This window comes from Bos indicus, chromosome 1, assembly GCF_029378745.1.
Source record: "Bos indicus isolate NIAB-ARS_2022 breed Sahiwal x Tharparkar chromosome 1, NIAB-ARS_B.indTharparkar_mat_pri_1.0, whole genome shotgun sequence".
Lineage (NCBI taxonomy): Eukaryota > Metazoa > Chordata > Mammalia > Artiodactyla > Bovidae > Bos > Bos indicus.
Genome location: NC_091760.1, coordinates 68,807,506 through 68,830,998, shown reverse-complemented (window position 1 = coordinate 68,830,998; position 23,493 = coordinate 68,807,506). Strand labels below are relative to the sequence as shown.

At 43.0% G+C, this 23,493-nt stretch overlaps 1 protein-coding gene across 2 annotated transcripts in view; it reads left to right on the top strand.

Annotated features, from left to right (window-relative positions):
* The window catches only part of MYLK (myosin light chain kinase), a 279,384-nt gene that overhangs the window by 46,932 nt on the left and 208,959 nt on the right, over positions 1-23,493 (top strand). The window contains exon 1 of one of the 2 annotated variants that reach the window (XM_070788719.1): positions 10,581-10,711. The exons of the other annotated variant lie outside the window; for it this stretch is intronic. The gene's annotated coding sequence lies outside the window, so the exon portion shown is untranslated. Of the gene's footprint in view, positions 1-10,580; positions 10,712-23,493 lie in introns of those variants that run through there. 2 annotated transcript variants of the gene reach the window in all.

Below are 23,493 nucleotides of genomic sequence, written 5' to 3'. Positions count from 1 at the left end.
GCCCATATATACACATACACATGTATAGATTTGAGGCTTTTCTTTTATTCTGATATTAGCATTTGATGCTATAAATTTCCTCCTAAACTTTAGCTACTTAAGCTGTATCTCCTCAAATATGATGTATTGTGCTTTCACATCATTCAATTTGAAGTGTTTTCAAATATCCTTGTGACTTCCTCTTTGATCTATGGGTCATTTAGAAGTGTGGTGTTTAGTCTCCAAATATTTGAGGGCTTTTTCAGATATCTTCTTGTTATTAACTTCTAATTTAATTTCATTATGCTCACAGAACATTTCTATATAATTTCATTTCTTTTAAATTGATTCAGTTCTGCTTGGTGGCCTAGAATATGGCTTCTCCTGGTAAATACTTCCTGTGTACTTGAAAAGAATGTGTATTCTGTCTTTTTAGGTGTAGTATCAATTTAGTCATGTAGGTTGATAGTGGTGTTCTATTCTACTACATCTTTACTTACTTTCTGTATACTTTTTTTCTTTTAATCAGTTACTGAGAGAGGAGTGTTGAAGTATCCAAATACAGTTAGAGATTTACTTAGTTCTCCTTTCAGTTCTAAGGGTTTTTGAATAATGTACTTTGGGTCTCTGTTGTTGGATGCATACACACTTAGGAGTGTTATAGTTAGTGAATTAACCTTTTCATCATGAAATCACTCTCTTTATCACTACTAATATTCCTTGTTCTGAAATCTACTTGTGTGGTATTAATATAACCATTTTAGTTTTCCTTTGATTGGTGCTTGAAGCTCTGGGAGTTGGTGATGGACAGGGAAGCCTGGCATGCTGCAGTCCACAGGGTGGCAAAGAGTCAAACACGACTGAGCAACTGAATTGAACTGCATTTTTAATATTTTTCCCTTTTGTTTTTAACCTATCCCTGTCTTTATAGTTAAAGTGGGCTTTTTGTAGACACCATATGATTGACTCCTGCTTTTTTATCCAATCTGATAATCTTTGATTGGTATGATTAGGCTATTGGTATTTAACATAATTCCGAGAAGGCAATGGCACCCCACTCCAGTACTCTTGCCTGGAAAATCCCATGGATGGAGGAGCCTGGTAGGCTGCAGTCCATGGGGTCGCTAAGAGTCGGGTACGACTGAGCGACTTCACTTTCACTTTTCACTTTCATGCATTGGAGAAGGAAATGGCAGCCCACTCCAGGGTTCTTGCCTGGAGAATCCCAGGGACGGCGGAGCCTGGTGGGTTGCTGTCTATGGGGTCGCACAGAGTCGGACACGACTGAAGCGACTTAGCAGCAGCAGCAGCATTTAACATAATTATTTATATGTGTGTTCATCACTCAGTCATGTCCGACTCTTTGAGACCCCATTGACTGCAACCTGTCAGGGCCCTCTGTCCTTGGGATTCTCTAGGCAAGAATACTGGAGTGGGTTGCCATTTCCTTCTCCAGGAATTATTGATATAGTTGGATTAAAATCTGCCTTGCAGTTGTTTCATTTGTTCTATCTTTTCTTTGTAATTATTTATTTTTATCTTCATTAACTTAATGATTATACTTCCTAAAAAAATTTTTTAGTCTGCCCTGTACAATATACATCTTTAATCACAGTCTACCTTCAAATAATATACCACTTATTGTATAAAAGTCTTAAAACACTATACTCCAAGTTCTTCCCTCTCAACTTTTATATTATTGTCATATGTTTTTCTTTTATGTATCCTATATATCTATAGTATATTACTATTGTTTTAACTTTAAACAATTGTCTTTTAGAAGAACTTAGTTTTTTTTTTAAGTCTTTTATATTTACTTAGAGATCTTAGTTTATTTAGATCCAACTTCTTTTTAGTATATTCCTTCTGTTTGAAGAACTTAAAGTTCTTGAAGGACAAGCCTGTTTATAATGAATTCTCTCAGGTTTTCATTTATTTTTAAAAGTTTTTATTTTTCCTTTACTTTTGAGAGAGAGTTTAATGGGTGCAGAATTCTGGGTTAAAAGTTTTTTCTTTCAGTACTCCTAAGTTGTCATTTTGTTGTTTATTGATTTGCATTGTTTCAGATGAGAAGTGTACTTGAAAACTTAATTCTCATCCTGTGTAAATAGTATGTTTCTCCTTTTCCCCAACTGCCTTTAGGATTTTCTCTTTATCTTTTATTTTCAGCAGTTGGAATATGTTATATCTGGATGTGTTTGATTGTTTTTGTTTGGTATTTGTACTGCTTGGAATTCTTTGAACCTTTTGGATCTGTATATTTCATTATTTTTGTAAAATTTTTAGGCATTATTTCTTCAGATATTTCTTTCATATCAGTATCTATTTCTTCTCTTTCTGGGATTCCAATTACACATGAAAGTGAAAGTGAAAGTTGCTCAGTAGTGTCTGACTCTGCAACCCCAGGGACTATACAGTCCATGGAATTATCCAGGCCATAATACTGGAGTGGGTAGCTGTTCCCTTCTCCAGACGATCTTCCCAACCCAGGCATTGAACCCAGTTGTATGGCAGACCAGTTTGATACTATTTCATAACTCTTAGGTGCTCTATTCTTCCCACCCTCTTTATGTCTTTGTGTTTCAATTTGTGTCATTTCTGGTAGCCTATCTTCAAGATCACTAATTTTGTTTCCTCTGTTGTGTTGAGTCTGCCGATGAGACTGTTGAAGCTCCTTATCTTTCATCCACAGAAACAGATAGTAGATTGGTGCTGCCTAGAGCTGGGGGAATTTGAGAGGCTATGGGTAGTGACTGTCGATAGGTACAGGGTTTCTTTTTGGGTGATAAAAATGTTCTAAATGCATTGAGTTGATGGCTGTACAAATCAGTGACTGTACTAAAAAAAACAAGCAAACATTGAATTGTTACTTCAAATGGATTAATGATATAGTATGTGAATTATATCTCAATAAAGCTATTATTGATGACCTAGAGGGGTGGGATGGGGGATGAGAGGAAGTTTCAAGAGGGAGGGGATATATGTATACATGTCGCTGATTCACTTTGTTGTACAGCAGAAACTGGCACAACATTGTAAAGCAATTATATTCCAGTGGGTATTCATTGGAAGCACTGATGCTAAAGCTGAAACTCCAGTACTTTGGCCACCTCATGCAAAAAGTTGACTCATTGGAAAGGACTGTGATGCTGGGAGGGATTGGGGGCAGGAGAAGGGGACGACAGAGGATGAGATGGCTGGATGGCATCACTGACTCGATGGACATGGGTTTGAGTGAACTCTGGGAGTTGGTGGTGAACAGGGAGGCCTGGCGTGCTGCGATTCATGGGGTCGTAAAGAGTCGAATGTGACTGAGCGACTGAACTGAATTGAACTGAACTGAAAAAATAATAAATTAAAAAACAGAAATCTTCATGCTTTAGGTTCAAAGTCTACATTGATATGAATCTGGCAGGAATCAGGGAGGGATAAGACATCTTACTGATGGTGCTGAAGGACAGACAGAACAAAAAGTAATTTTGAAGGAAATGTTACTGTAACTGAAACTAGCAGATGGATAGAGATTACATATATTATTTTATCCTGTGTTGTGTATCTGATTCTAAGTGTTGAAAGCTGACTCTCCTAAGTGCTCTTAGCTAGACCCTGTCTTTATCCTTTCATGTGTTTTGCTAGTTCCTGTGGATAAAATGTGACTTACGGCTGTTAGTCTTGCAGCAAAAGCTTCCGAGAGCTCTCGTGGCTTTGAGTTCTCCCTAGTATTCGAGCTCCCGTCTACTGTGTATCACAGGGTGTGTGACCCACCGGCTGCTGGTCTTATATGGTGGTGTTACTCATCCACTTTAATGACCTCAGAGTTTCCATATTGCCTCCTCCTTTATAAAACAACTTATAAATACAGCCCTAGTAGAGTTCTCCAAATGGAGAATTTTAGTACAATTTCTCTGTAGGGGGTTCACTGTGAAATTCACAGGAATCATATAATGGCCTAACAGATGCTCCTTCTCTTTAGGGAAGGCACACATGTCCCTGAGGTGTTATATGTTCTTAGACACTTGGAAGTCTTCTAGGTGGTTCTTGATGTGTTTAATATGGAATAATCCCCAAAATATATTAAGTGAAAAAATCAAGATACAAAACAGATTGTGTAATATGCTATCATTTGTTTTTAAGAAAGAAAGTGGGGGAAAAGCGTATGTGTACATATTTTTATACATGTCCCTAAGAGACAATGACGTCACGGCTGGATCTGAGGGAAGGAAGTTGGAGCTGAGTACCTAGGAACAGGGGAGGGCGAAAGACCTTTTATTGCATACCCTTTGAATCTTTTGCATTTTGAATCATATAAATGTATTGGCTATTCAAAGAGAAGTACAAGTTTGATTAAAAGCAAAATTCTTCTACCCAGAAATAAACCCACAAGCCTGTGGTCAATTTATCTAAAACACAGGAGGCAAGAATGCACAGTGGAGAAAAGATAGTCTCTTCAGTAAGTGGTGCTGGGTAAACTGAACAGCTACATGTAAAAGAATGAGATTAGAGCATTTCCTCCCACCATATACAAAAATAAACTCAAAATGAATTAAAGAACTAAATATAAGACATGAAAACATAAAGGAGAGGAGAATGTAGACAGAATACTCTGACATAAATTGTGGCTGTATTTTCGGGGGAAATCTAGCTCCTAATGCAAAAGAAATAAAAGCAAAAATAAACAAATGGGACCTAATTAAATTTAAAAGCTTTTGCATAGCAAAGGAAACCATCAACAAGACAGACAATCTACTGAATGGAGAAAATATTTGCAAATAATGCAATCATCAAGGGGTTAACTTCTAAAATATACAAACATCTCATACAACTTAATATTTAAAAAAAAATCCAAACAAGAAATGGGCAGAAGACTTGAATAGACAATTTTCCAAAGAAGACATATTGATGGCTAACAGGCACATGAAAAGATGCTCAACATTGCTATTTATAAGAGAAATACAAGTAAAAACAGCAATGAAATACCACCTCACACATGTTGAGTTGGCTATCATCAAAAAGCCTATAAATAACAAATGTTACTGAAGATATAGAGAAAAGGAAACCCTCACACCTTGTTGGTGAGAATGTAAATTGGTGCAGCCACTATGGAAAACAGTACAGAAGTTCCTCAAAAAACTAAAAATAGAACTATCATGTGATCCAGCAATTCCACTCCTGGGTATATATCTGGAAAAGTATACTTTGAAAAGACACGGGCACCCCAGTATTCATAGCAGCACTATTTACAATAGCTAAGATATGGAAGAAACTCAAGTGTCCATCAACAGATGAATGGATAAAGAAGGTGTGAAAGATGTATGCAGTGGAATATTACTCTGCCATAAAATAATTAAATTCTGCCCTTTGCAATGACATGGATGGACCTAGAGAGTATTATGCAAGTGAAATAAGTCAGAAAAAGACAAATACTGTATGTCATCACTTATATGTAAAATATAAAAAATGAATAAAATACGTATAGCAAAACAAAAACAGACTTACCAGTAAAGAAAACAACCTAGTAGATACCAATGTGGAGAGGGAAGAGGGAGGGGCAAGACAGAGGTATGGCTTTAAGAGATGTAGACTGCTGCTGCTAAGTCGCTTCAGTCATGTCCGACTCTGTGCGACCCCACAGCAGGCAGCCTACCAGGCTCCCCTATCCCTAGGATTCTCCAGGCAAGAACACTGGAGTGGGTTGCCATTTCCGTCTCCAATGCATGAAAGGGAAAAGTGAAAGTGAAGTCGCTCAGTCGTGTCTGACTCCTAGCGACCCCATGGACTGCTATGTATAAAATAGACAAGCAACAGGAATATATTGTACAGCACAGGGAATTATAACCATTATTTTTATAATACCTTTACATGGAGTATAATCTATAAAAATACTAAATAACTATGCTGTATACCTAAAACTAATATAATATTTCAATCAACTATTCTTCAATTTAAAAAAAAATACTTCTAGGATGATTAATCTGACTTGAGACTTAAATTGACCCTTGGTAATTCACTCTTTAGTCTCATTTCTCATCACTTAGGTCTTCCTTCTCAGACCCTCCACCTTGGATAATTGGCCTGCAACAGATATGTTGCAACATCCCCCTCCCTCTCAGAGTCTAATAGAGACTCTGCACAGAGGTGAGACAGCATTTCTAAAATATCTCTGGTGACCAGTTGCCATGCTACTGCTACCGCTGCTAAGTCGCTTCACTCATGTCCGACTCTGTGCGATCCCATAGACGGCAGCCCACCAGGCTTCCCTGTCCCTGGGATTCTCCAGGCAAGAACCCTGGAGTGGGTTGCCATTTCCTTCTCCAATGCATGAAAGTGAAAAGTGAAAGTGAAGTCGCTCAGTTGTGTCCGACTCTAGCGACCCCATGGACTGCAGCCTACCAGACTTCTCCGTCCATGGGATTCTCCAGGCAAAAGTACTGGAGTGGGGTGCCATTGCCTTCTCCGACCAACTGCCATGGTTAGCCCTAAACCTTCTAGATTGGTGGTTCTCAAACTTGAGCCTGATTCAGACTCACCTGGAGGGTTTATTAAAACACACCTGGCTGGACCCACTTTCAGAGTTTCTTGTCTTCAGTAGGTAGAATTGTCAACAAGTTCCCAGGTGATGCTAGTTGGGTACCACACTACCCAATTAGTGCTCTCGACTAGATTCTCCTGTGATGTGTTGATGTGCAGTTTTGGTGTCCCAGTTGTATCCTCGCTTACCAATATGAAAAAATGAAAAGCAGGAGAGGTTTGTCCCTTTCCACAGGCATCCTTATAGCTCCCCATCTTCCTGCTGTCTCCCCAGTTAACAATATTCATCTGGCTCCAACCCCCTCACAGGATGGTCTTCGTGTCACTACCAGCAAGACTGACACATCAGAAGCCTGCATGCCCCTTCATCTGTAGTCCCAGAGCGGACATTCTTGTAATCTTTGCTGTCAGCTCTCTGAAGATTTCACTGGTATTTAAGGCATTAGAAGAGTCGTGCTAATTACTGATTCCTCTTCCAGTGTTTCTCAACGGGGCACAATTAGCATTTTAGATGAGATAATTCTTTATCATGAGTATTCTGTTTAATGTAGGATATTAGCATCCTTGCCTGCCCCCCCACCCTGTCATTATAGCAGTTAATAATCCCACCACATTTCCTAGTGCTCCTCCACCCCTGAAGAATACATGGTGAGGTGCCCTGAGAACCTCTGTGTCTTTTTTTAAAATTTGTCATTGCTGTATTGCTTGCACGCAGAGATAATGCAGAGCGACAGAGAGGCCTGGAGTGCTGCAGTCCATGGGGTTGCAAAGAGTCAGACACAATTGGGTGCCTGAACAACAGCAATAACAATGTCACTGACACTTTATTTCTTTTTTAACTTTTTATTTTGTATTGGGGTATAGCCAATTTGAACTGTGGTGTTGGAGAAGACTCTTGAGAGTCCCTTGGACTGCAAGGAGATCCAACCAGTCCATTCTGAAGATCAGCCCTGGGATTTCTTTGGAAGGAATGATGCTAAAGCTGAAACTCTAGTACTTTGGCCACCTCATGTGAAGAGTTGACTCATTGGAAAAGACTGTGATGCTGGGAGGGATTGGGGGCAGGAGGAGAAGGGGATGACAGAGGATGAGATAGCTGGATGGCATCACTGACTCGATGGACGTGAATCTGAGTGAACTCCGGGAGTTGGTGATGGACAGGGAGGCCTGGCGTGCTGCGATTCATGGGGTCGAAAAGAGTAAGACACGACTGAGCGACTAATCTGATCTGATCTGATTTGATAGCCAATTAACAATGTTGTAATAGATTCAAATGACCCAGCCATACTTATACATGTATCCATTGTCCTCCAAACTCCCCTCCCATCCAGACTGCCACATAACTTTGAGCAAAGTTATATGTGCTAAACAGTAGGTCCTTATGTATGTGTCCATTGCAAACTCCCTAACTATTCCTTCTCTACTCCCTGCTCCCTGCGCTGGGCAACCATAAGTTTGGAGAACTACTCTGTCTTGTATTAAGCTTCTAGACCCTTGCCCAAACCATGTTGCTTTAGCTCCCTGCAAAAATCTCAAGTCATGTTTTAATATTTCCTTGCTTTCGTAAGTGTTGATATTTAAAAGGGGCCAAATAGTGAGTATTTTTTCTGAAAAGCCTATGGGTAGGGAACTTCCCTGGTAGTCCAGTGGCTAAAACTCCGTCCGAGCCTTCAACAGGAGGCCCAGGTTCGATCCCTAGTCAAGGAACTAGATCCCACATGCCACAGCTAAAGATCCCACATGCTGCAACTAAGACCCAGCGTGCATGTGTGTGAATTCATTTCAGTCACGTCCAACTTTGTGCAACCCTATGGACTGTAGCCTTTCAGGCTCCTTGCCAAATAAATGAACATTTTTAACAAGTCTATGGGTAGAATTGTCCGTTCTCTGCAGAGATTAGCCCTGGAAGGTCCAGTTTCTCTATGACATGCCTTTGCATCCTCACAGCATGGAGAATTATGTGACCCATTCTATTTCCCTTTTTTACTGTGAGTGTCATGAAACTCAGGGATAGATGTAATGCTTGACAATTTTGCATAATCCACTTAGGAAACCATTTTACTTGTATTATCAGCTTTTACACAGTTTCACTTTTTAAATATTCAGTTTAATTTTATATTTTCTTGTGAATGACTCTGGGTCCTTTCAGAAACAATCCTTGGTAAGGTTGAGTTGTGAAAGGATTATAGCTAGGAGTAGCCTAATCTGCTGGACAGAAGAATTAGCATAGAATGGGCTCCTCTGTGCACAGGGTAGGATGATGTGGTCTGAGGCACAGGAGGAGGAGGAGCAGGGGAGGAGGTGCCTCCTGCTGGCAGCCAGTGGAGGAGTGGCTGGTGAGGATGAGGTGTCAAGTGTGCTCTGGCTGGAGGTGGAGTCAAGGTCAAGTGGCAGGTGCCTGAGCCCTTTACCAAGGGTGGAGAATCCTTGAGGAGAGGGGCAGCAGATGGACCCAGCTTGCTTGGTTGAGGGAAGTTCTGCTGGGACTTACTGGCTTAGGCCATTAGAGACGCAGAAACTATTACTTACAGAAATGCTGTCCTGCTTCAGCTCCTACCTGGTCCTGAGGGCCACACAGATTATCAGGAAAGTGGGTTCAGATGGGGCCAGCACTCTTGGCATCAGCTTTCTGCTGAAGCTGCCTGTGCAGGTGGGAAAGAAGGTCTAGCCACAGGACTGTAACAGGGTGGGCATTCTACCCCTCCTTGGAGGGCCCAGTCGCTCCCATTTCCACTTCAAAGTACACCCAAAGTCGAGGGTGGGGCACCACCCTAGACTGAATGTTCACCCTCTTGATGTCCTGTGTGATGAAGGGATGTATAAGGACCTTTCCACCTGAAAGTACTTTCTCTGCTTAAATTCCCACCTTGACTATTTAATTTCCTTTGAGTTTACAAGTGAGCAAAGTGAAGTTGCTCAGTCATGTCCGACTCTTTGCGACCCCATGGACTATAGCCTACCACGCCCCTCCATCCATGGGATTTTCTAGGCAAGAGTACTGGAGTGGGTTGCCATTTCCTTCTCCAGAGGATCTTCCCAACCCAGGGATCAAACCCAGATCTCCTGCATTGTAGGCAGACGCTTTACCATCTGAGCCACCAGGGCAGTTTACAAAGATTCCAACTAATAGGGCTTCCTAGGTGGCACTAGGGGTAAAGAACATGTCTGCCAATGAGGCAGACTTAATAGACGCAGGTTTGATCCCTCGGTCAGGAAGATCCCCTGGAGTTGGAAATGGCAACCCTCTCCAGTATTCTTGCCTGGATAATCCCATGAACAGAGGAGCCTGGCAGGCTACAGTCCATAGGGTTGTACACAGTCGGACACTAATGCAGCGACCTGCACAGCTTTACTGATGCACCTTCTGGAAGGGCAGCACATGAAGGGCTCAGAGGTCAGTCATTTGTTCCTGTGATACAGTGGATTTACTGCATGTTCTAGGTATTTGTTTCTCTCTTAAGGAATATATGAGGTTTGCTGCTGGTGGGAAACAGGTTTCTAAAGTGGGGAGAAGGAGTAAGTTTCAGGAGCCTGGGTCAGGCTGAGGGGTGGGCCATGAGGGCTGCCTGCCTGTGGCGTGGATGTGGACTGGGTCCGGGGGCTGTCGGGGTGGGGACTCACTCATTCCAGAGGACAGTCTTCTCCCAGTTGTGGGTACTTTCTCCCTGTGCTGTCAGTAACTCTTCCCCTGGTCATGTCCCTCCAGAGGCCCCAACAGCCTCCCGAGAGGCGTCCCAGGTGGCCTTCCTCCCCACGCCTGCCATGGCCTCTCCCAGACCCTAAAGCCTCACCGAGCTCCATCCTCCCTGGCGTTCCAGCATCGGTCCTCTGTGGAGGAAGAAAGCACCTCGTTCTGGTTCTCCTCGTAACTATTGTTCCTGAACTCTAAACCCATAACCCCCACACACAGTCATAAAAGCAACTATTGTTGTCCTTGGGATGTTTCCACCAGCCACTCCGCTGATGGGCTCCTCCCGGCTGGCCGCTCCCTCTCCCTTTGGTGTGTCTGTCCCTGACTCGGCTTTTCCTGTGCTCCTTTCTGCCAGGCACTGCCCAGGGGGCTGCTAAATCGGCTGCCCCTGCTAGAGTTCAGAACTCTTCAGGAGCATCCTGGCTGAGGTTTCCCCAGCAAGGCAGCCCTCCAGGACTTCTTCCCTTGTCCTCCCGGCCCAGTTGCCACAGCAAACAGCAGAGCCGCCTGTTGGTGAGTGTGCAGTTTATGCTGTTGACTACTCCCCCTCAGCCCACCCTGAGGAGCTGCGGAGAGGGGAACTGTGTGCCTTCCTGGGCAGCCAGGAGGGACCACTGCCCTCAAGGTGAGATGACACCTGGCCAGGGGCCCAGGCAGGTGGCAGTGAGGGGGAAGTCAGGGTGCTTTAGCGCTATCTTCTGACCATGGCTTGGCTGGTCGGAATTCTAGAACCGGTCAGGTTGGTGGGAGCCATCAATGGAGCCAGCTAGGAATCAAGATTGATTAAATGCCCTGGGTGCCCTGGCCTCTACTCTGCTCTTCAGGCTTCCAAACTGCCCCAGACTTCCTCCTCTACTGCTCCAGGAGCCTGCTGTGTTGAGCTCCCCATTCGGTTTTGGTTTCCCCTTTGACTCTGTGGTTCCTTGGCAGGCTGCGCTTGTTGGGGTTGGAGCACAGGTGGAATTCTGCGTTAATGTGGGCCCAGCTATTCTAGGTCCTGACCGAGAGCACCCGTGGCCGCGCTGCACAGGCGTGGCCATCTCCAGTCTGCTCAGTGAGAAGTCCTGGGCAAGGGTAACAGTGAGTGTTTAAATGGTGCCTTCTTTGGACAGCTGTACAATGGTGAATAATTCAAATAACATCCCCAAATATATTTCTCAATAGTATTTCAAACATGTCGGTGATCTTTGCGGATTTCCCATGTGTGATGAGGGGTGGATGGGTTCTTTGCTTTCTGCAGCCAGTGAGGGAGATGGGTTTTCCACTGTCACCATGCTGAGCGTCAGGCTTGGAAGTACTTCAGGGGTCCTCGGCCAGTGTCGGCCTGGGACCATCCATTTGCTCTCCGTGCAAAGGAGGCTGACGGAGCCTTTAACCAATTATGGTGAAGCAAAGAGTGTGAGAAGGAAGAGGAGGGAAAAGAGGAATTAGTGAAAGGAAGCGTGGCCTGTGATTTTATAGAACTGATTGTTTCCCCCACCCCCATGATTCTAAAGCTCCTTTGACCTATGGACCCATCACTGAAGTGAGAGAATAGCCTCTTAGAATACTTGGAAAGACAAAAAAAAGAAGTATGTAGGTGCTGGTCTTTTGTTAATAAAACAAATCTCAAAACTTTAAAGGAATTAAAAAAAAATGACGATGAGGTTGGACTCTAAATTGGCTGATTAAAAAAAAAAAAAAGCTCCTATCACTGCCTGAAGGAAAATACAGAACCTGCAGGTGAGATGGGAGGCATTATTTTAGGATTCGGGGGGACTGGATCAAAGAGAATACTCTGTATGTCTGAGCATGGCTCTCTTGGCAGGGAAAGCCTTAAAGCCATGACTTTGTGAAGTCGCAGAAGCAGAAGATCAAAGGTGGGAGAAATTAATGCAAGTCCCTTTATTTAAAGGCAGGCTTGCCTCAGCTAAAATAGGGCTGAAGGTAGAGCTACTGGGGCTGAGGAGCGGGCCGTGCACGAAGCCTTTTCCGTGCAGTTACCAGCTTTCTGCTCCAGACAGGGAAGTTCGCAATGACGAAAAGAGGACAAACTTCGGTAGAAGACCCACACCTAGTGTGGAAGGGACTGCAGAAACCATCCAGTACTCTTTTCCCTCCCTGACGAGGAGGGGCCTCGCAAATACAGCTGTGAACCTGATCAGTGCAGAGCACCCAGAACTTGGTGCTCTCCTCCGGGGTCCCTTAAAGTCTGAGCCACGGGGCCCCTCACAGATGATGCACTGACCTTTAGCAAACATTTCCTGATAGACTTCTTAAAAGGGGGAGTAATCTTTTGTAAAAAATTGAGGTGTGGTTGATTTACAAAGCTCTGTTAGTTACAGATGTAGAGGAAAGTGATTCAGTCATGCATTTACATATACATTATGTATGTATGTGTATTCTTTTTGTGATTCTTTTCCATTATAGGTTATTACAAGATATTGACTCTAGTTCCCTGTTCTATACAGTAGGACCTTGTTGTTTATTTTGTATATAATAGTATATATCTGTTAATCACAAGCTCCTAAGTTATCCCCCCTTCCTCTTTTGTAACCCTAAGTTTATATGAGTTTGTTTCAGAAAGTTCATTTGTATCATTTTTTACATTCTACATGTAAGTGATGTCATATGGTATTTGTCTTTCTCCATCCAACTCTCTTCACTTTGTCTAGATCCATCCATGTTCTGGAAATGACATGATTTCATGCTTTCTTTTTTAAATTTTTAAATATTTATTTCTTTGGCTGTGCCAAGGTCTTAGTCACAGCACACAGGATCTTCAGTCTTTGTTGCAACGTGCAGGATCTTGTTTTAGCTGTGGCATGTAGCACCTAGTTCCCTGACCAGGGATCAGACCAAGGCCCCCTGCACTGGGAGCCCAGAGTCTTAGCCACTGGACCACCAGGAAGTCCCTATTTCATTCTTTCATATGGCTGAGTAATATTCCATTGACTGGGTTCCATTGATCTGTACCTGTGGGGGTAACCAGATGTGAAGATCTGACCATCTCTGACTGAGGACAGTGTCTGTTGTGAAACAGCCTCAAAACCCCTAAGGGCTGGGCGCACTGGGAGATAATCTGTGTAGGGAGAGAGCTGAGTTTTCTCATCTCTCTGGGATCTGGGATAAGATTTGGATCCTGTCTGTTTCTTACACAGACATAGTAGAAACAGAGGACCTGTGGGATCACAGGAGAGCTTAGAAGCAGTTTCTGGTTGGGGCACTGTGAAAGCTTTGAAGAAATGGGAGGCCACACTGAGGAGGCAGGACCAGAAGCTGAGAGCCCTCCACAACACAAGGGAGACTCTGGGTGTGGGGTGAGAGTTTAATGTGGTAACAAGCCTACAAACCAAGGACCCATTCCATGGAGTTATCCTGGGAACATATTAATAAGTACTAAACTTTTCTGGGTGATCCCTGATCACGGGGCCTGATAAAGCCCATGCTGACTGCTGAAACGCTTTTAAGATAAAAGCTGCTTTTATTCATTTGGTGTCCATTAAGCCATCACAGATTAATTACTTTTTCAAAATAAAGAAAACTATGTCAGAGTTCTGCAAGTAACTTATGACCAGATGTTGAGGTCTTGGGATACCCAGTCACATGCTTAAAAATATTGTAAGAAATCTTCAGACAGTAAAATCTAAAAATAAAGCTCCCCAAATTAAAAAAGATGAATAAGAGAAAAGCACTGTAGTTCAAGAGATTTATTGGCTTCCTTGTTTTTTTATTTTTGAAAAGAATCATGGTATAATTTAATGCCAGATGCTGAGACCGAGATATAACCAGTTTTGTGGCAGAGAGGGAGGGTGCATATAAGATGCAAGAAAATATCCAAGAGAGAAAATGATGAAAATTCCCGGTCACTTATCTGCTTGGGGGTTTACAGTGTTGCCAGTTTTAAGCCAGATTTCCCAGCAGCCCGTGGGTGTTCTTATCTCTTCTTTCTAACCACACCACTTGGCGTCCTGCTGACCTTCAGCTGTGTCACATCCCATGGGTACACATCCCCACCTTTTAGAGGCAGAGGGGAGTTAGCATGAGAGGCCCACCCAGTGCTCTCAGTAAAGGGGGAAGGGAGATTGGAGAGCCTCCTAGGATGATGGTAGGACTTGCTGTGCTCTTGATCACAAATTGAAGGAAGGCAGAAGCTTGTCAGGAATTTTATACAGTTCAAACTGGTGTCTGGTGCTATGGATGAGAATCTAGGTTTAGAAGGAGGGTCTGCCTGCGCTGGTGGGAGAAGTGAGTGGAGCAGAAGAGACCTTGGCCTGCATTTCAGATAGGGGCGCTTGAAAAGGGGACCTTCAAGTTGGAAAGAAGCTTTAGAAGGACCTCAGTGAATGGAACTTTTGATTAAAATCAGGAAGATGAAAATCAAAATGAATAAATAAGGAAATAAAAATTCTTCACTTAGAGTTCTTTTCAAAATCAGACTAAGTATGGACAGACTGTGATAGGGTTGATGACAGTTAAGATCTTTACTGCAGGGTCAGCGGGGGAGACATTTTGTCATTGTCTCTTCTCTAGGTTGTAGTCAATAATCGTGGAGGGTCTGAGATTTCACCAACTGGCAAGCTAGTGAGTGAATTAGCTGCCGAGGTTTCATGAACACTGGCTAAAGGCGAGCTCTGTGAGTTAGGGACAGCACTTTATGATTCGCAACAATGCCAGTGACCGAAGTACCAGCATTTCCTCTCACTGGCTCTTTGAGCTTCAGTCTCCATAGGCTGACACCTGAACACACAATGGAGAGAAATTCTGAGCTTAGGGAACTCAAATCTTTTATAATGCACAGTAACAGTTGGTCTGCAGAGTTCTACAGGACTTGGCGACTGAACAACAAAGCCTGTCTGTGCTTTGCTCCAAAGGAAGACATTCTCTCTTCCAGGGTTATTTATGATACAAATATTCTTGAAAAAAAAGTCTGGAGCAAAGGTAGTCAGTTCCTGTGCCTGCAGGATATGCAGAATGTGAGATGCCCACGGAGACGGACTCTTAGATGCTGCATCTGTACCCAGGGGAAGGAAGCCAGAGTGTATGCGCTGCTGCTTATGCACAGGTGCTGACCAGGAACCCTCTCATGCCTTACCTCATCAAAGCTCAGCAGTGGTACTGTTGTTTTATGAGTAAGAAAGCTGGCAAGTAATGGAGTATCAGCTGCAGGATTTTTTTTTTCTAATTTATATATTTTAAATTGGAGGATAGTTGCTTTACAGTGTTGTGTTGGTTTCTGCCAGATAGCAACAGGAATCAGCCAGAGGTATACATATGTTCCCTCCCTCTTGAACCTCTGCATCCCCCACCTCCCACCCCATCCCACCCCCCTAGGTTGTCATGGAGCACCAGGTTGAGCTCCTTGTGTTATACAACTTCCCATTAGCTATCTGTACTACATATAGCCATGCATACATTTCAATGCTACTGTCTTAATCCATCCCATCCTCTCCTGCCCCCGCTGTGTCCATAAATCTGTCCTCTATGTCTGAGTCTGTATTCCTGCCCTGTAAATAGGTCCATCAGTACCATTTTTCTAGATTCTATATTAATATGGATTAATTAGGATATTTAATATGCATTAATATATGATATTTGTTTTTCTCTGACTTGCTTCAGTCATCTGCAGGATTTATATATACATTGCAGACATTAAAAAAATTTTTTTTGGTTGCACCGGATCTTAGTTGCATCAAATCTTATATCTTAGTTGTGCTGAATCTTACTGGTATCTTAGATATTCATTGCGGCATGTGGGATTTTTAGCTGCGGCATGCAAACTCTTAGTTGGGGCATGTGGGATCTAGTTCCCCGACCAGGGATCAAACCTGGGCCCCCTGCATTGGTGCAGAGTCTTAACCAGTAGACCACCAGTGAAGTCCTTGCATACTTCTTAGAAGCTAAGCATGGTGCTAAGAAATAGCTGAGACTTTATTAGCTGTTTATCACCTGCCTTGCCAGGCACAGTTACAAGTTCTCCATGAACTGACTTATGCATTTCTCATAACTAAGTTTATCAAGTGCTGCAGAGGAAGCTGTGAAGGAAATTGAGGCATGGGGAATAATGGCATGGAGATTCAAATCTGTGGTTTATTCACTGTGCTCTTGTTTTCTTTCTTTGGTCTGCAGGGTCACACCAAGGGGGTCCTAGTGAAACTAACATGAGCCCAGAGGATGTGGGAGGGTTTGGAAACAATGGCAATTAGGGAGAGTTGAAAGAGCCGAGTGTATTTTGTCTGTAGAAGGATAAGGGATAAATTATTGTCTTCAAATATTTGTAGGTGTGTCTTGTACAAAGGTAGAGTTTATCTGACTCCAGGGAACAGAATTGGGTTCGGTTAGGGGAAGCCATATCATGGCTCAGCAGATCCGACTGTACACAGTAACCAGAACTGTCTGCCCTGCCACCCTGTCCTGTCCCCTCTCTGAGAATTTTCCCCTGTCAGACATGCCCAGGAAAGGTTCCTGCTTGAGTCTGGTGGGGGAGTCCTAACTTTGGGGAACCCCAACCTGCCCTAAAGGGGCAGAAGGAGCTAGTCCCAGCTGCATCCTTGGTCCTGTAGCTCCCGGCATTCTTATGAAGGGACTCACCCTCCATCCCTAATGGGTTTGGTTGCATTCCTATAATCACCAGCCTCATGGCTCGGCCAGGTCCTGGTATTTATCTGCAAACGTATCAGTCCCACCATTGCCCAGTTTGGGACAGAATAGGGTTCTTCTACTGGATGGGAGGTTGACTTAGAAGATCTCCCTGGTCTCTTAACTGTGTGGTTCTGTGATTTACTCTTTACTTGTCAAGAAGCCCACACTTGAAAAACCAAGTGGGATCAGTGAGTTGGGTCCAGCACTGCTCTATTAGGACCCAGCTCAGGACCCGTGATCACACCCCTGGTCTTGGGCAGCCCCAGTCCTGAGTGGGGCAGGTCTGGTCCAGATGCAGGTCCAGGAGGGAATTTGGGAAGACGGTGAAAAACAGGCAACTGGTTTAATGGCATCTGCTCCACTCAGCCAGAAACGTCTTCCATCAGAAGCTGCAGACACTGTAAATGTGGTCTCAATTAGCCTGTGCATATCTTTGCAGTAATTAATTCTCATCAAAGGGTTTTAGAGAGTGATGTTTAGCCCAGTGTAAAGAGCATGATCGGGATCTGATCTCTGATCCTGAAATAATGTCTCTACTCTCCCCGATGTCAGGAGGAACTAAAAATATACTTAAAACTCTGAGGAATTCTTGGTTTACTGGACCCATCTCCTTTTTCTATCAATCTCCCTCCAGAAAGCAAGAGAACAAAGAAATGAGTCCAAAAGCCTTAATTATCCAGTCTGCTGACATTATTTTATCTGTACCGCTGATATTAAATTTTACAGCATTGCATTTCAGTCACAGAGCTAAGAGCAGCTTCTGTAAGCATGGGCCTTTGTCCTGCTGCGTGTTGTGGCTAGTGCTCTGTTTTTACCCCCGTCCCACCCTCCTTTAGACTTCTTAAATTCCAAAGCTCTCTGTGGCACCGGAAATTATCTGTCTGTGGAATGTCCATACTTTAGGAAAGTCCCTGAACTTGTATGTTTATCCCCTAGTTCCACTTCCCCCAACTCATTGTGACCATTTGTGGTTGAGTTCTGGCCTGTGCCCATCATTGGAGAAACCTGGATTGGTCAGGGGCTTTTTGCCATGTTTCTATCACAGACATAAATAAAATTCTATCAGTTTCTATCATTGGCTTATGGAGAAGGAAGAGAAAGTCTGGCTAGTTTGTTTTTTTCTTCCTTCATATACAAATTTAATTCTCCGTGTTATATCTTTAATATTTCTGGCCCTTCACATGTATCTTCAGTTTCAGTTTGGCTCTCTGGGCTGTGACCTTTCACCTGATTTAATGTTTCCATAATCACGTATTCCCAGATGGCTCAGTTGTGAAAGAATCTGCCTGCCAATGCAGGAGACATCAGAGACACAAGTTTGATGTCTGGGTCAGGAAGATCCCCTAGAGAAGGAAATGGCAGTCCGTTCCAGTATTCTTGCCTTTTTATTGCTACAACTAGGTCACATTTTGGGGCTTCCCTGGTAGGTCAGATGGTAAAGAATCTGCCTGCAATGTGGGAGACCTGGGTTCTATCCCTGGGTTGAGAAGATCTCCTGGGGAAGGGAACGGCTAGCCACTCCATTATTCTTGCCTGGAGAATTTCATGGACAGAGGAGCCTGGCAGGCTGCAGTCCATGGGGTCGCAAAGAGTCGGAGATGACTGAGTGACTTTCACAGGTCACATTTATTGAGAGCTTCTGGTGTGCCAAGGACTGTGCAGAGGGCTTCCATCTTCATAACCTCTTAAGGCAAGTACTGTTACAGTCTTACCCATTTCACAAGACAGGGCACAGGCTGAGACATGAAAGAGTTTGCTGAAGATCTTACAGCAGAGCTGGAAGGAAGCCAAACATCGTGGTCCCAGAGTTGGCTGATTTCACACCGTCTTCAAACCACCCGCAGGCCCTCTGCTGGGCACACAAGTGTCCCCGTTAGTCCTCTGGGGATTGCAGTGTCTTTTTAAACCCCCTTTCTCAGCAAGTGTTTGATAAGAAGTGTCTGTGCAGGACACCGCCATGGAGATACAATGATGTCCCAACCTGAGTGCTGTCGAAGGGCGGTGCGGAGACAGAGCCTCCATAGAGCTCATGCTGGGCTGAGCAGGGATGCTGTTTCAGGTCCTCTCAGACTCATGGTAGTGATACTGTAAGCTGGAGATGTCTGGGGACACTCCCTGGGCCGTGCTACTTGTGACGACCCCCACAGACATTTCCCCACCTGGAGCCAATGTTGTGACTAGACCGACCCTTGTGGTTCTTATTAAGATTGCAAGACGCACCTCAGTGACAACCGTCAGGGGACTTGGAAAAGACAAGGCTTATTACTGACAGGTCCTGGAGGGTGCAAGACTTGCTGGGGCCACACAGAGAGAGGTTGGGGGGGTGAGAGGACGGAGGGAGAGAGAACTGGAGAGTGAGCAGACCTGGGATTCTGTCTTTATGGGGTTGAGATGGGGATACCAAGGGTTTCGGGTGCATGCTCTTCATTGGTGAATTGAAAGCACAAGAGTAGAAATTAAAGCAGAGGAAGGGAAAAGCAGTCAGTCAAAGGTCAGTTATCTAGGTCTCCAGAGTTCTCTCTCTAAAAAAAAAAAAGGGGATGTACATGGGTGGGACAGCCTGCTGTTTATCTAGTCCCATAGCTGGCAGTGTATTTATTCGAAATGGATTTCTTTGAAGTGGAGGCCTCAGCAATCAAAAGCTAAATGTCAGGCACTTAACATCACAATTGAAAAAGCTAATTGTCAGGCGCCTTTGTCCCTTGCATTTACAGCTTGTCTCCAGGATCTAGGGTAGCACCTGGCAGGTAGTGAGCTTTCAAAACATGTGATGAAGGACAAAAAACTGAGATTAAAGGACGGCCTTTTAAATTATGTACAATGAGCTATATGAAAAACTCCAAGTATTGTCTTATTTTCTGTATTTCATCATGGATTGGAAAGCTTGTCCTAGTCGATGCTCAGGAATCCATGTCATAAAATCCTGTTGGGAAGGCCTTAGAGAAGAGGATACCTGAAGGTGAGGGTAGGACTCAACCGGGTAGAAAAGGCTCCAAGGTATCTGGGGCTCCCCCACTAGCAGGATTATAGAGGAGAGAGCAGAGGCCCCATGTTTTGCTTGATAACAATAGTTATTTTGAACTTCATGACTCAGGTTTGGACCCTTCCCTGTCTTGCTCAATACTTGCCTCATTCCCAAGCCTTGCCTTGGTCAGTTATCTAAGTGTTCATCCCTTCCACTGTGCAGGAATCCCTGGGCCTGGCTCATACCCGGCACCACATCAAGGAGCTCAAAGATCAAATTGGGGCTGAGGAAGGAGAGCAAAATAGTTGAGGAGCCATGAGTCACCCCAGGTGCTACATCAACAGAAATTAAGAGGACCTAGATTTGAGAGCCATAAAGATTTCTAACACTTTGACTCAGTAATCGTTATTCTTAAAATATATCTTGAGGAGATATGATCTAGGGTGCAGCAAAATTATGTTCTTGAAAGTGTGACTTGTGACATTGTTTGTTTTAATGAAAGTGGAAGCAACCTAAATGGCATATAAATAACAAGGGCATGATTGAGTAATGGTGGTTCATCCACTTGACGGAATATTATAAAGTCATTTAAAATGAGACTTAGGAAGAGTGTTCTGTAACCAGGAAAAAGGTTGTGGTTTCACTTGGATGAAAGTCTGAAGATGAAGGCAATGATAATGTATATGTATAATTTTTGTTTTAAAAGGTACATACATAGAAAGATACTGGAAAATGTATATAAAAAATAATAGTATTTATGTTAGAAAAAAAGTCATTTGCAACCCTACTTACAGCCAGACTATCAGCATATACTATTTATTATGAACAATGACAAAAGTGGATGGGACAAAAGAATTAGAGTGAGTTTAAAGTTCATGCAAAAAGTCAGCAACCAATGGAGAGGATGAGGAGAAAAGGGAACCCTCCTACACTGTTGGTAGGAATGGTAAAATTGATGTAGCCATTTTGGAGAGCAGTATGAAGCTTACTTAAAAACCTAAAAGTAGAGCTGCCATATGATCCAACAATCTCACTCCTGGACATATATCCAGATAAGCAAAAACTCTAATTTGAAAAGATACATGCACCACATTATTCATAGCAACACTATTTACAATAGCCAAGACATGAAAACAACCCAAGCAATTGGCTAAAGAAGAGTGGTATATACATACTATATATATATATATATATATATAAGACTATCACTCAACATTATTACTTCAAATAATGCCAATTGCAGTAATTTGGATGGACCTATTGTTGTTCAGTCACTTAGTCATGTCTGACTCTCTGCGACCCTATGGACTGCAGCATGCCAGGCTTCCTTATCTTTCACCATCTCCTGGAGTTTGCTCAGACTCATGTCCATTGAGTTGGTGATGCCATCCAACCAAACCATCTCATCCTCCATCGTCCCCTTCTTCTCCTGCCTTCAATCTTTCCCAGCATCAGGGTCTTTTCTAATGAGTTGGCTCTTCTCATCAGGTGGCCGAAGTATTGGAGCTTCAGCTTCATCATCAGTCCTTTCAGTGAATATTTAGGATTGATTTCCTTTAGAATTGACTGGTTTGATTCCTTGCAGCCCAATGAACTCTCAAGAGTCTTCTCCAACACCACAGTTCAAAAATATCAATTCTTCAATGCTCAGCCTTTTTTATGGTCCAACTCTCACATCCATACATGACTACTGGAAAAATCATAGCTTTGACCAAATGGACCTTTGTCAGCAAAGTAATGTCTCTGCTTTTTAATATTCTGACTAGGTTTGTCATAGCTTTTCTTTAAAGGAGCAAGTGTTTTTTAATTTCATGGCTGCACTCACCATTGCAGTGATTTTGGAGCCCCCCAAATAAAGTCTGTCACTGTTTCCATTGTTTCCCCATCTATTTGCTGTGAAGTGATGGGACTGGATGCTGTGGTCTTCATTTTTTGAATATTGAGTTTTAAGCCAGCTTCTTCACTTTCACCTTCATCAAGAGGCTCTCTTATTACTCTTCACTTTCTGTCATAAGGATGGTGTCATCTGCATATCTGAGGTTACTGATATTTCTCTCTGCAGTCTTGATTCCAGGTTGTGTTCATCTAGCCCAGCATTCCGCATGATGTACTCTGCATATAAGTTAAATAAGCAGGCTGACAATATACAGCCTTGACGTACTCCTTTCCAAATTTGGAACCAGTCCGTTTTTCCATGTCCAGTTCTAACTATTGCTTCTTGACCTGCATACAGATTTCTCAGGAGGTAAGGTGGTCTGGTATTCCCCTCTCTTGAAGAATTTTCCACAGTCTGTTAGGATCCACACAGTCAAAGGCTTTGAAGCAGAAGTAGATGTTCTTCTGAAATTCTCTTGCTTTTTCTATGATTCAACAGATGTTGGCAATTTATCTCTGGTTCCTTTGCCTTTTCTAAATCCAGCTTAAACATCTGGAGGTTTTTGGTTCACGTACTGTTGAGAATTTTGAGCATACTTTGCTAGCATGTGAAATGAATGTAATTGTGTGGTAGTTTGAGTATTCTTTGGCATTACTTTTCTTTAGGATTGGAATGAAAACTGACCTTTTCCAGTTGTGTGGCCACTGCTGAGTTTTCCAAATTTGCTGGCATATTGAGTACAGCACTTTAACAGCATCATCTTTTAGGATTTGAAATAGCTCAGCTGGAATTCCATCGCCTCCACTAGCTTTGTTCATAGTGATGCTTCCAAAGGCCCACTTGACTTAACATTCCAAAATATCTGGCTCTGGGTGAATGATCACACCACCATGGTTATCTGAGTCATTAAGATTTTTTTGTATGGTTCTTCTGTGTGTTCTTGCCACTTCTTCTTAATATCTTCTGCTTCTGTTAGGTCCATACTGTTTCTGTCCTTTATTTTGCCCATCTTTGCATGAAATGTCCCCTTGGTATCTCTAATTTTTTGGAAAAGATTTCTAGTCTTTCCTGTTCTATTGGTTTTCTCTATTTGTTGGAATTGTTCACTTGGGAAGGCTTTCTTATCTTTCCTTGATATTCTTTGGAACTCTGCATTCATATGGGTGTATCTTTCCTTTTCTCCTTGCCAATGGCTCAGATGGTAAAGAATCTGCCTGCAGTGTGGGAGACCTGGGTTCCATCCCTGGGTCAGGAAGGGAATGGCAACCAACTCCAGTATTCTTGCCAGGAAAATTCCATGAACAGAGAAGCCTGGCAGGCTACAGTCCATGGGGTTGCAAAGAGTTGGACATGACTGAGCAATTAACAATTTAAGTTTAATAAATTCTCTTCTTTTCTCAGCTATTTGTAAGACCTCCTCAGACAACCATTTTCCCATTCTTTTTCTTGGGGATGGTTCTGATCACTGCCTCCTGTACAATGTTACAATCTTTCATCCATAGTTCTTCAGGCACTGTCTATCAGATCTAATCCCTTGAATCTATTTGTCACTTCCATCGTATAATTGTAAGAATGGACCTAGAGGATATCATACTAAGTGAGACGAGTCAGACAAAGATAAATACTATATAATATCACTTATATGTGGAATATAAAAAAAGTACAAATGAATCTATATATAAGACAGAAATAGACTCACAGACATAGAAGACAAACTTATGGTTACCAAAAGGGAAGAGGCATAAATTAGGAGTATGGGATTAACACATACAAACTACTGTACCTAAAATAGATAAGCAATAAGAATTTACTTGTTGTATAGGACAAGGAACT